Here is a 14,087-nt window from a genome sequence, read left to right on the forward strand (position 1 = left end):
ATCCGGCCATTATTCAGCAAGAGCTTGGCGTGGTTGATATTTTTGTTAGTCTGTGCAAACTAGAATGGTAGTCTGGATATCACGAAAGTTGGATTTTCTGTATTTTCGCCGATGTGTACATAATTGTACACCAGTGTGAATTAAAATAAAATAAAAAGTGAAAATTATATAGTCATATGGGTATTCTTTTTGTAGGTATCGAAAAGAGCTTTCCGAATATATAAAGTTTGTGAATTTTGGACGAGCGCTTTGAAAGATAAATTGTTATTTATTTATTTATATATTATTTAAAATTGCTGACATCATCATGAGTCATTTTGGACTAAAATGAAAATATGTGGACTAAATTATAAATAATAAGGATTATTAATGTACTTTTCATATATTTGGACTAATTTGTACCTAGTCAATTCGGACTGGATTAAACCATACATTTGCATTGATTTTTGGACTAAACCGTATTTTTCCCTTTGCAGTATCTGCGTACTCCAGCGATGGTGCGTTTAGTACTGCGTTCAATCAACGACAACCTCTAGGGCTAGTAAGAATCCGGTTCCTTGTAAAATTAAGAACTTGACTTCCTTTGAGACTTCGTTCTTATTAAACTCTGAGCCTTTATTGCTTGTATACCACTGTTCTTTTCATTATATAAATATGGAAGAACAATCATCGTAATATCACATCTGAACCTGTACTCTTGTTGCTAAGTTCCCTGGCTCTAGTATGCATATATACCCCTTTACTAGATATATCTATGCACTTTTTACTCCATCCATTAGAAAAGAATTTATCCTTCACTTGCGAGAAACACTTCTGATATTGCAATTCCCTCCTGTTTACGGCATACGCGAACGATATCTCTAAATGGCGCTCCGACCAAGGTTGGTCCCTTGAGGCGTACTGCTAGGATACGCGTGGGTGGTAGTAGGCCTTATATTTCCAGACGTCCTGCATCCATAAGTGATTCTTCCTCTTCTCTCTTGAGTGGAACCACATTGCACAATGTCCAGCCTTCCATTTCTAATGCAACCACTGGGACAGAGACTCCACTTCCAATAATTATAAGTGACGATGAAGCCGATAGTGGACACACTCCTGCTGACAGTATTTCTTTATCATCGGAGTACACTTCAGCCACTCCGGCTCGCAGGACAACACCACCACCTCGCCTGCTGGTACCTGACGATCATTTCTTACCTATTTTTTATGAACCAAAAGGAGCAGCTATCGCTTTTGGGGACTCTGTTGTGACTTGAGAGATCCCGCTGTCGCTCGTGGTCATGAGGTCCTGCACACACGCTATATTAATCCATGAGAAATATAACGTCACTGTGGATCCTCTCTTCACGTACCAGGCATGTCTGGCTTGATAAGTTCACGCACTCCCGTTCAGGCTAAATGGCCCATGTGATAATCTTTATAACTCTCGGATCTTTGGTGGGGTCCCATTACTTCTAGCTGGTACTAGTGTTTGCCACGTGAATTTTGATTCATTCGGACTGTTTGTGTACCACCAACGGTGCGTTTCGTACTTTCTTCAAACAGCTGTACTCATCTTGAAGCGTAGGCATTTGACTTTTTGTGGAACTCCAAAGACTTTGCACCATGTCGAACTCCTATCATTTCTTTTTCTTGCACGGTACTAGATCTTGCCTTATAAAAGCGGTGCACCATCCACCATACCTTCACAATTTGCGATCACTAGCTCTTCTTCTCTCAGGTAAGTATCCATACCCTTTCTTCCTTTATCAGTCTGTATTTTCCTTCTTTTTAAGGACTTTTAATAGTAGCTGTTTTTGTTTTTTCTCGTTAATAGAAATCTTTTACAAGTACTTCTTTGATAAGTACATGTAAGATGTGTTCTCAATTCTTACTAAAACTAAGGCCTGTATATGTGCTATAAGCTAAATTTATAACATAACAAAATCGCTTAGGGTGTACCTCATTGTGTGGTTGTTCATGTACCTGGTAGTGAATCGAATTGACATAGAACTTTGATTGTTTCAAATCTACCGCTTCTACCCATTTGGTGATGTAATAGGTTGCGGCTGATAGGCATTTGAAGACCCCCAAGAGCAGCAAGAAAATGATCACTAACATCAAATTTCGCTTGCAGAATGGCCACGGAGTCATGACATGATATAACGTTTGCTATCAACTTCGAAAGAGGGTTGCGCAGTTTACATCCGTGCGTTCTTCTTTAAGCAACTACAACAACTTTCAAGATCGCGACGTTTCAGAGACTTTCAGCAACTCGCAGAATCACGACGTTTCTGTAGCTTTCAACAACTTTGTGGATCACCATGTTTGAGGAGATTTCAGAAACTCTCTGGATCAAAACGCTCTATGTTAAAAGACCTTCAACAGCATTCGGGACTTCTGCAACTTTTATCCAGGACGCTGTAAACTTTCAGCAACTCTGGATCATAACATTTTCATCAAGTGACCTTCAACAACCTTTCACACCTTTTGCAACTTCTCAGAAAAGGTTGTGAACCTTTTTTTTTCCTTCTTTCTCAAACGTTTATGAAACCTTAATTTTCAAAAACGCACTGAAACAATTCCTCTCAATGGAGGAACACGATCCTTTACTCGTAGTCCTCTTAGTCGGCGCCAATGTTTGTACTCAAAATTACTTTTAGGCACAAAACACGATTGATTTGATGATGATACGAAAAGAGAGTTATGAAAAACGAATTGAAGAAAAATAAATAAGAAGACAAGGATTTAACGTGGTTCGGCGATTGATGCCTACATCCACGGATGGAACCCCGTAGGGAGAGATTTTATTGACATGATGATTATAATAGTTGTGTGTGGTTTGCAAGCCTAAAATTCCATGTAAAGGAATAGAAATTGTATATCACTTGAGTTGGATTTTGCCCTCTATTTATAGGAAAAAACCCTAATCTAGTTCCATAATTAATAACCTAGATTTGTAGTTATCCAAAATAACCACGTAGATTTGTACTTATCCTTGAAGATCCATGTCTATCTTTCCCGGATTTATGTTTATCTTGAAATATCTTTGTCCATCTTACCCGGATTTGAATCTATCTTGGAAGATCCTTGTCTATCTTCACAAAATTGGTATCTATCTTGAAAGATCCATGTATATCTCTCAAGATGTGTATCTATCCTGGAAGATCCATATTTATCTTCCAAGATTTGTGTCTATCTCAAAAGACTCCCAACATAGGTCTTTTGGGCTTCTATAATAAGCTAGACCGGGCTTCTATATTAAGCCATGTGGGCTTCCTTAATAAACCCACCGGTTTCCACAATAAACCGTATTGGGCTTCCATAATAAGCCATGTCGGTTTCCTTAATAAACCCACCGGCTTCCACAATAATAACGTATTGGGATTTCATAATAAGCCATGTGGGTTTCCTTAATAAAACCACCGGTTTCCACAATAAACCGTATTGGGCTTCCATAATAAGCCATGTGGGTTTCCTCAATAAACCCACCGGTTTCCACAATAAACCGTATTGGGCTTCCATAATAAGCCATGTGGGTTTCCTCAATAAACCCACCGATTTCCACAATAAACCGTATTTTACCGATATCAAATAGTTTGTGCGGTACGCACGTACACTATTTTAATAGGGTACTGTAGATGGTGGATTTTCGACAAGGGTTAAAATCGTAAAACCATAATTATACATGCTCCTGATCCGGCAGTCAGATGATTATTGAGGCTCATGTCTCTCGTTGAAGCGTGAAAGCTCATGCCATAAAATCTCTACTGAGAAGGCTGTCTCTCAGAGTATATGTAGATGTGTAGTCTCTCAGCTGAGGCAACAGCACATCTCATGAATACTGAGCAATATCAGTAATTATTTCTATATAGAATCGAAAGATTGGACGGCTCCTATACAACGTGCCTTCTAGTATAGAGCGACAACGTCTTCAGGATACAACAAGGTTTTCCCTGACTATATAAAGGAAATATGACATTTCAACAAGCTCATGTTTCTCAATTCTCATATAATTAATGCTCCTAGACAGCATGCCTGCTAGTATAGAGCCGTCAGTTAATTATCTATAATCGTTAACTGAATATTCAACAATATTCTACGATTCTTAGTAATATTTCGTCACTTCAATTTGTGGTTCTGTCACAATATGCATAGTAGGGGGATATCTCTTTAGTCTGCCTTTAGTGCTGTCTTAGGTGTATTTAGCAATTCCATTACTGGCTGATTACTAGTCGCTTGATTAAGGACACGTGTGTGTGATTCATTGCTTAGGGTTAGGCCAATAATTGTTCTTTTAAGTTGTAAGAAAACTTTGTTGGTGGTTATCTGAAAATTAATGAAGTGTTTATATTTGGCTGCGGCTATTTTGCCCAGATAATTGGCTTGGTTCTTCGATACAAGAGGTGTTAATCACCAATTTTATCCCTAATTTCCATTCTTTGATTGTCAATCTGTTGTGTAATCACAACAATTGGTATTCAGAGCCTTGTTTTCACCCTAAAATTTTCTCAATGACGCTCAAAGACTTTGAAACAAAAACCTCAGCCAATGAAACTGCTATCAGTAAGCTTCAATCTGATCTCAAAACGCTTTTCACTGATATTACTACACAAATTGATACTGTGAAGGCTAGTTTCAGAGAAACCTTACAAGAGAATAACCGAAGTCTTATTCTGTTGCTCCATAAACCTGCAAATCACAATCGACCTGAAGATCCAGAAGGTTCACATCAGAAGGATGACGACTACACAGATTACTCTCATCATCATCATTCTAGATTTTCTAATCACCATCATCGGATTCCGAAACTAGACTTTCCCCGATTTGATGGAGATAACCCAAGAGGATGGATCCATAAGAGTGAAAGATACTTCCAACTCAATGATATTGAAGAACACGGGAAAGTCAACATAGCGGCAATCTATTTAGAAGGTAAGGCTGAGAAATGGTTTCTAAATTTTCAAGTTAATCGAAATAGAATTACCTGGCAAGATTTATCTCTCCATTTATGTGCTAGATTTGAAAATACTGTAGAAGAAAATTTTGTCGGTAGCTTCAATAAATTAGTTCAGTCATCTTTTGTGGATGATTATTATGATGAATTTGAATCACTCAAAGCTTTGATGCTACGTATGAACCCTTCCTTGAGTGAATCCTACTTTGTTATGAGCTTCTTCAGTGGATTGAATGATGACATTGGAAAAACTGTATCCATGTTCCACCCACAAACTCTAGCTGATGCCTTCTCATTATCTAGACTCCAAGAGCAGAAACTTCAATTAGCTAATACAGCCTCCAAGCCATTTACCAAATCCTTCAATACCCATTACATCCCACAGAGACCATACACTCCTAACCCCTTACCTCCTAAACCAATAATCACTTCACCCAAATATAACCCTTCTACCCCAAAATCTTTTTTCACACCTACACCAAAGTCCACCTCTACACCTCCTATCATTAAAAGACTCTCTCAAGAGGACATGGACAAAAGAAGATATCAAGGGCTCTGTTATAATTGTAATGCAGTATACAAGCCTGGCCACTTTTGTAAGGGTAAACAAAAGTTATACATGTTACACATGGACTCTACTGAATCACAGGACACTGAGGAGGAAGAGGAAGTGTTTCTTGAGGCACCTGAATCTCCAGTTCAATCTGAAGTTGAAGTATCTCTTCATGCTGTCACTGGCTCTGCCACTGGTGATACCATCAGGATCCCTGGCCTCATCAACAAGAAGACTGTCTCTATCCTTATTGACACAGGTAGCACCACTAGTTTCATTTACAGTGCCTTGGTGACTTCCCTCAAGTACTCTATCACACCAACTTCTCCTATGCTGGTCACTGTTGCCAATGGAGAGCAAACAACAAGTTCAGGCATTTTCCCTAAACTACAATGGAGCATGCAAGGGCACCATTTTATGGAAAACTTGAGAGTATTACCACTTGGAGGGTGTGAAATAGTACTTGGAGCAGATTGGTTGAAGAAATTAGGTGATGTGACCTTCAATTTTGCAAAACTTAGTGTTTCCTTTCTATACAAGACCAAACTTATTACATTGCAAGGCACTACTCCAAAACATTCATTCCTGATGATGAGTGGGGAGGCAGTCAAAAAGTTATTTCTAAAAAATTCCCATGGGGTGATAGCTTAACTATTCTCCGTCAATACAACTTCAACACCCCCTACCACTCTAGACATTTTACTGCCACTCTTGCAAGAATATCCTGATATATTTCAAGAACATTCCACTCTTCCACTTGCAAGAAGTTTGGACCATAAAATTCCCTTACAGCCCAACTCCTCACCTGTCAACCAAAGGACTTATAAGTGTCCTTATGTGCAGAAAGGAGTAGTTGAACAATTGGTTAAGGAAATGCTTCGCACTGGGATTATTCAGCCTAGCCACAGTCCATTTTCCTCTCCCATTCTTCTTGTAAGAAAGAAAGATAATTCATGGAGAATCTGTGTGGATTATAAGAAGCTCAACAACATCACTATTAAAGATAAGTTTTCTATCCCTATTGTGGATGAACTTCTAGATGAACTACATGGTGCCATCATCTTTTCAAACATAGATCTGAGGGAAGGATATCATCAAATAAGAGTTCATGATCTTGACATCCACAAAACAACTTTTAGAACTCATAAAGGCCATTATGAGTTTAAGGTCATGCCATTTGGCCTCACCAATGCCCCTGCCACTTTTCAAGCTCTAACGAATGATATTTTTCAGCCATTCTTAAGAAAGTTTGTGTTAGTCTTCTTTGATGACATACTTGTTTATAGTAAAAGCATGAGTGAACATTTGGAGCATCTCAGATTGGTCTTTACACTGCTCAGACAGCACCAACTCTTTTCCAACCTGTCCAAATGTTACTTTGGCCAACCTTCTTTGGAGTATCTGGTCCATATAGTCACAGTAGAAGGGGGTGTGCTGATCCCAATAAGATTGCTTGTATGCAATCTTGGCCAATCCCAAAGAACATTAAAGAGCTGGGAGGGTTTCTGGGCCTTACAGGTTACTACAGAAAGTTTGTGCAACATTATGGAGTTATAAGCAAGCCACTCATTAATCTCCTCAAGAAAAACTCCTTCCAGTGGAGCTCAGCTGCTACAACTGCCATTGAGACACTCAAACATGCAATGAGCTCTACACCTGTATTGGCTTTACCTGATTTTTCTAAGCCCTTTGTAGTAGAAAGTGATGCTAGTGACATGTGCATTGCAGTTGTCCTATTGCAAGACAAGAAACCAATTGCTTACTTCAGCAAGCCACTAGGACATAGAGCTGCAACATTCTCTACTTATGAGAAGGAATTTCTGGCTATTGTTATTGCAGTTCAAAGGTGTAAGCATTATCTCCAAGTTACCAAGTTCACCATAAAAACTGATCATCAAAGACCTAAGTACTTATTGGAACAAAAGGTTACCACTGCATTCCAACAAAAATGGATCATCAAATTATTGGGGTTTGACTATGACATTCAGTACAGAAGGGCTGTGATAATGTGGTTGCAGATGCACTTTCTAGAAGACCCTCAGTTCCTGTTACTTGCCACTCCATGGCAATATCTACACCATCTTGGGTACAAGAAGTTCAGCAGAGCTATGTTAATGATGTCAGGGCCAATCACCTTATGTCTCAAATACTACTCAACCATGATTCTATACCTAATTACTCATTCATTGATGGTGTTCTGAGATACAAGAATAAACTTTATATAGGTATTGGTTCTCAGATTAGAGATAAACTATTACACTCTCTACATACTTCTGCCATTGGAGGCCATTCTGGAATTCAAGCTACTTCTGTAAGGGCAAGAAGTCATTTTTATTGGTCAGGTATACATAAGGATATAGTCTCTCTTGTATCTCAGTGTGATGTATGCCAAAGAAACAAAGCCGATCACACTAACTCTGATGGCCTTCTGCAACCTCTGCCTATACCTGAACATGCTTGGCAGCATATTAAAATGGATTTTATAGAAGGTTTGCCTCTCAGCTGCAAGAAAAGTGTCATTCTAGTGGTGGTAGACAGACTGACAAAATATGCACACTTCTTAGCTCTGCAACATCCTTATATTGTTGCATCTATAGATCATGCATTCCTAACTCAGGTGGCTAAATTACATGGATTACCCTCTTCCATTGTGTCTGACAGAGATAAAGTCTTCACCAGCAATTTCTGGCAAGACCTATTTAAATCATTGGGTACCAGCATCAACCTAAGCACAACCTATCACCCTCAAAAAGATGGCCAAACTGAAAGGGTTAATGCTTGTGTTGAGAATTACTTAAGGTGCATCATTGGCCACAAACCAGGGAAATTGACTGAATTCTTAGCATTGGCTGAATGGTGGTATAATACTAGCTACCACACAAGTTTAAAGACTTCTCCTTTTCAGGCGTTGTATGGGTATGTTCCCCCTCATCTTGCTTTTCCTTCTGCCACTACCACTTCAGTTGTTGCAGTTGAGACTTATTTGAAGGACAGAGCTTCAATGCTTGATATATTTAGAGAGTCCCTTCTTAGAGCTCAGGAAAGAATGAAGCTATATGCTGACAGGTCCATATAAGATAGAACTTTTGCAGCTGGAGACTTTTTCTACCTCAAACTCCAACCATGCAGGCAATCCTCTCTTTCCTTGAGAAAATTTTTTAAGATATCTTCCAAGTTCTATGGTCCTTATCAAATTCTTCAGCGCAATGGCAAAGTGGCTTATAGGTTAGACTTACCTTCAGACTCTCGAATTCATCATGTATTCCATGTCTCTCAACTCAAGAAACACATTGGCAGAAGCACACTCCCCTCACTATCTCTGCCACTAGTGGATCATGAAGGCCAAGTGATTACTCTACCTGAAATTTTTTTTGGATACAAAGACCATTCTACAGGGCACGCAGCTTGTCAAGCAGGTATTAATTCAATGGACTAATTCTTCCCTAGAGAATGCAACATGGTAACACTCCTCCAACATTCGCACTCGCTATCCAAAGTTCATCCTTGAGGACAAGGATGTTTTTCAGGGGTAGGTAATGTCACAGTATGCATAGTAGGGGCTATCTCTTTAGTATTCCTTTAATGTTGTCTTGGGTGTATTTAGCAATTCCATTACTGGCTGATGACTAGCCGCTTGATTAAGGACACGTGTGTGTGATCCATTGCTTAGGGTTAGGCCAATAATTGTTCTTTTAAACTGTAAGAAAACTCTGTTGGTGGTTATCTGAAAATTAATGAAGTGTTTATATTTGGTTGCGGCCATTTTGCCCAGATAATTAGCTTGGTTCTTCGATCCAAGAGGTGTTAACCACAAATTTTATCCCTCATTTCCGTTCTTTGATTTTCAATCTGTTGTGTAATCACAACAGGTTCTTCCCAGCGGAATTCCACGGGTTAGTGATAAATATTCAACGTGCGGGCATCTGAGCAGCTATAGAGTAAGTCCTGACCAAAATGGTGTTAGTGTACTCAGCAATAATGCACGAACGAGCACCTGAATGCGCAAACGAGCATTCCAAAACATGAAGGAACGATGAACCTATACAAAGTAGGAAGAAAATAATAAATAATAAAATATTAATCAAGGCGTTGGGGACTACGCACACCGGACGGCCGGTCGTGCTGTGGCCAGTCCCATGACCAATTTTATATTTTATCATCTTTTTATTATTTTCCCCGACCTCATGAAAATCCCTTCATTTGAGCAAATCTCCTTCGTCTCAAGGAAACTACTCAGTCTCATGGTGTTTCCTCGTATCAAAGAAATAATAAAATTTACGAAAGGTGTCGCTGGACCAGGTCCATTAGCCAGCCGGCCATGCCCTAGCCGTGGTCAGTCCCATACCTCATGACTCCTTATTATTTTATTATTTCCCTCATCACATGAAAATTCCCTGATTTCATGATATTTCCCCCAATTCATGAAATATTATAAATTAGGGAGAAAACGCACGGGACCCGGGCGCCCATGTCTTAATATTTTAATATTATTTGTTTCCTCATCCCATGGAAACTCTTTCACTTCAAGGAAATTCCCTAGTTTCAGCAAACTCATTGGATTCATGAAATTTCACTCAAGCTCATGAAAAATAATATAAAATTAGGGAAACCCGTGGGACCGGGCCATAGCCGGCCGGTCACGCCCTAGACGGTCCCACACGCCCCTTATTTTATCATTATTATTTTTTGTGATTCCCTCATCTCATAGAAACTCCTTAATTTCAACAAATTTCTTGGTTTCAACAAACTTCTTGATTTTTATGATATTTCCCTAAAATCATGAAAATATTATAAATTAGGAAAAAATGCCTTGGCCTAGCCGGTCCCACACCTCATGATTCCTTCATTATTTTATAATTTTATTCCTTCATCTCATGAAGTTTCACGGTTTCAGCAAAATCCCTGATTTCTTCATATTTTCTCAAAATGTTGCTCAAACGCACACCAGAACGCGGGCATGTATCCTTGACCGACCAAGGCCGGCCCTGAGGCTTGCAAATAGCCGGTCCCACGTGTTTTAATAATTTTGACCTAATTTTCTCAATTGCTCATACTGGGTCCAAACTCTTCCCAAACAGCTGGGAGTTTGTTAAAACGACCATCAGCTGGTCCCATGACCACCAAGGGACGATCTCATGATCGGTCCCTCATCTCTCCATAATCAGGTTCTACTACCTGACGCTCACACGAGCACTATTTGAAAAATGATTAAACCAGCATTTAATCATCCTTTCACCAACTGATCTTCAAGAGACTTTGGTATTTTTCTCATTTGAGTATATGGGCGCTATATGGTCGGTTCATCATCCCCTGTCGCCGATCCCTACTTCATTTTCATGAATGATTTTCAATAAATCATCAATTTATCACCATCAAAATTAGGGTTTCGAATCCAGAGCTCTGCAAAATATAATTTTGAGCAGATTCAAACACTAATAATTTTACGTTGATCCCGTGATCAAAACTTTAATAACTATGCTCGGCTCAGATGTCGGCATCTTAAATTGACGTTTGCTCAAACAAGCAATATTTGCTTAGACGAGCAATATTTGCTCAATTAAAAGAATATTGGTTCAACTATCAATATTCGACGATGTCAACAATTCATTAAACGAGCAACATTTGATCATACGAGCAATATTTGTTCAAATCATGAATATTGGCTCAACTGTCAATATTCAATAACTCATGCGAGTAGCATTTGCTCATATAAGCAACATTTGCTCATACGAGCAATATTTGCTCATACCATGAATATTGGTTCAACTATCAATATTTTCTCAGATGAGAAACATTTGCTCAGTCCATGAATATTGGTTCGACTATCAATATTCAATAAGTCATCATATGAGCAATACTTTCTCAGTCCATGAATACTGACTATTAATGTTCAACAGTTTATCAAACGAGCAACATTTGCTCGTACGAGCAATATTTGCTCACCTTAACAATCAACGCAATTATATCTTCGTCTCAACAGACATGTTCAATTCATGAGTCTCAGAACATTTGTAAATTGTGTTCAACTCGGCAATAAAAGGACTCATCGTCCCATAAAGTCAGCAAATGACTAACTAAATACACGTCTGCCTTGCAGACTCCACATTCACGAGACATCAATCGTGTCACATGGGGGGGATATTAACTAGGGTTTTGGTCTGGAGGTATACGGCACATGTGTTCATACACACGATGAGAATGTGATCAAGTCGTGCAATCAGTTGGAGGAGTTAGCAAAGTAGTTGGTGGAAAGTTAACCAAGTCTCCGGACGATGAGGAACTGGTTTCAACACGATTTTCCACTTCCCCACTCTTTGACTCCCGCAACTGTCACACTTCATGGGATCATGGTGTTTTCAATTCAGGAATATATAAGTCTCTGAATCCTGATTGAAAGGGGAAGATTTTTCTCAACAAGTTCACACAGACAATCTTTCGTCTACACGAACTCATTGTCTGATCAATCACTCTCAACTAAGTAAAATTCAATCATTCAGAACTTTCTTACGCAGAATACAGAACACACCTACAATCTCGATCACCATTGATCTCACACATTTCTCAGCTTCTCTCCTACAGATTAGCCCATCCTCTCTTGTGACCGAATTGACTCTGGAACGGCCATTGTCTTGGTTTAGGCCGGAGTCCTACAGATTGATCTCTCGAACTTAAAGCACTCCCTTCTTGCAGTGCATCTGTGTGAGGTTAAAAATTTCGCTCGGTTCAAAGAGTCTCCTCCGCACGGTCGTCTCCTCAATCCCGTAAAAACCAACAAATCGTTTTTCCCCATCTACAGGTACAAACACAAGTATTGTCCCTCGTGATGGCAACAAGTTTAATCCACGAAGTCGACGTTGCATATTTCTAGGTTATCCCCATGGAAAAAAGGGTTGGCGGTTGTTTGATTGGAAAACGAAACAACCTTTTGTGTCTCGAGATGTTGTTTTCTTTGAAAATAAATTTTCCTTATGCAGCTATTTCTGTCGATGATGATAATGAAGATTGCCATTTTGAGTTAGATGGCAGGTTGGTATTCCCTACAGAACAGTCAGACTTAGCTAATGCGAATATGGAGGATAAGGGGAGTACCATTGAAAATGTTGATTCACAGAAAGTTTCAGGTGGAATACAGGTGACTGAAAAGAATACAAGTGACAGACAGAAATGCAGTCAGATAACAGACAGAATACAAGTGACGAACAAGTCACAAAACGTTACAGAAATGCAGTCAGGTTCGAGAGATTTTGTCTCGTCTGCAAACCAATTATTGCAGTCAGGTTCTGCAGACCAATTATTGTCGTCTGACAGCACACACATTTCACCCACTGTGAATCTTGGTAGCACTCCGACAGAAAGGTCTCGAACAAATAGTTTAGGGGACAGTAGGGACAACATGTTAGTTGATCTGACAGCTGCTGCAGGAGACTGTCGGGTCTCACCTGATGATGACTTAATCAATGTGTCCACCACTGACAGTTCAGAGACGGTGCCATCTCTACGGCAGAGGATGAATGCGTCAGGCAAAATTGTCTCACCTGTTCCGCCTCTACAGCACGAGACAAGTGTAACCTTTGTACCTTGTGATAATGATTTGCAGAATGTGTCAGGGAGGATCAGTGACACTTCCGATGTAACTATTTTACCTACCACCGACAGGCATGATGTTGTTAGTGATATTTCTGATAAGGCAGTTCGTCGTAGTGTCCGGTCTCGGGTTGCTAATACTCGGTTAAAGGATTATATATGTAATACTGTCAAAGAAATAGACAACACCTCCTCCACTCCTCGCTCGTCAAAGTTTTTAGGTACGCCTTATCCCATAACTAATTATGTGTCTTGTGCAAAGTTTTTTTTGCTTATAATACTCGTTTTTTGGCGGCGATTACTACTTTTAAAGAACCTACTAGTTATGATGAAGTTGTTCGTCTTCCCGTTTGCCGTGTTGTTATGTCTAAGGAAATTAGTGCTCTTGATAAGAATGGCACGGTATTTGTTACGAATCTTCCCCCGGGAAAGAAAACTATTGGTTGTAAATGGGTTTACAAGATTAAATATAATTTTGATGGTACTGTCGAGCGGTATAAAGCTCGCTTGGTTTTCCTCGGTAATAGATAAGTGGAAGGCGTGGATTATCATGAAACATTTGCTCTCGTAACTAAAATGGTTTCAGTTAGAACATTTTTAGCAGTCGCAGTTACTCGTGATTAGGAGTTACATCAAATGGATGTTCACAATGCTTTTCTACATGGATATCTTGACGAGGAAGTATATATGCAACTTCCTCCTGGATACTCTACTAATTCTCCTGGTAAAGTATGTCGCCTCCATAAATCTCTCTATGGTCTTCGTCAAGCTCCTCGTAATTGGTTTGCTAAGCTTGCAGGTGAACTTAAGACTTTTGGATTTATACAGTCTTATGCTGATTATTCTTTATTTACCCTGCGACGAGGTGAGAACTCTATTCACGTACTTGTCTGTGTGGATGATTTAATTATTGCTGGGAACAATTCCGCTGCTATTACTGCTTTTAAAGAGTATTTGAGCCGTTGTTTTCATATGAAAGATCTGGGTCATCTCAAGTATTTTCTTGGCATTGAA

The sequence above is a fragment of the Papaver somniferum genome, chromosome 4 (genome assembly GCF_003573695.1).
Source record: "Papaver somniferum cultivar HN1 chromosome 4, ASM357369v1, whole genome shotgun sequence".
NCBI classification, from domain to species: Eukaryota; Viridiplantae; Streptophyta; class Magnoliopsida; order Ranunculales; family Papaveraceae; genus Papaver; species Papaver somniferum.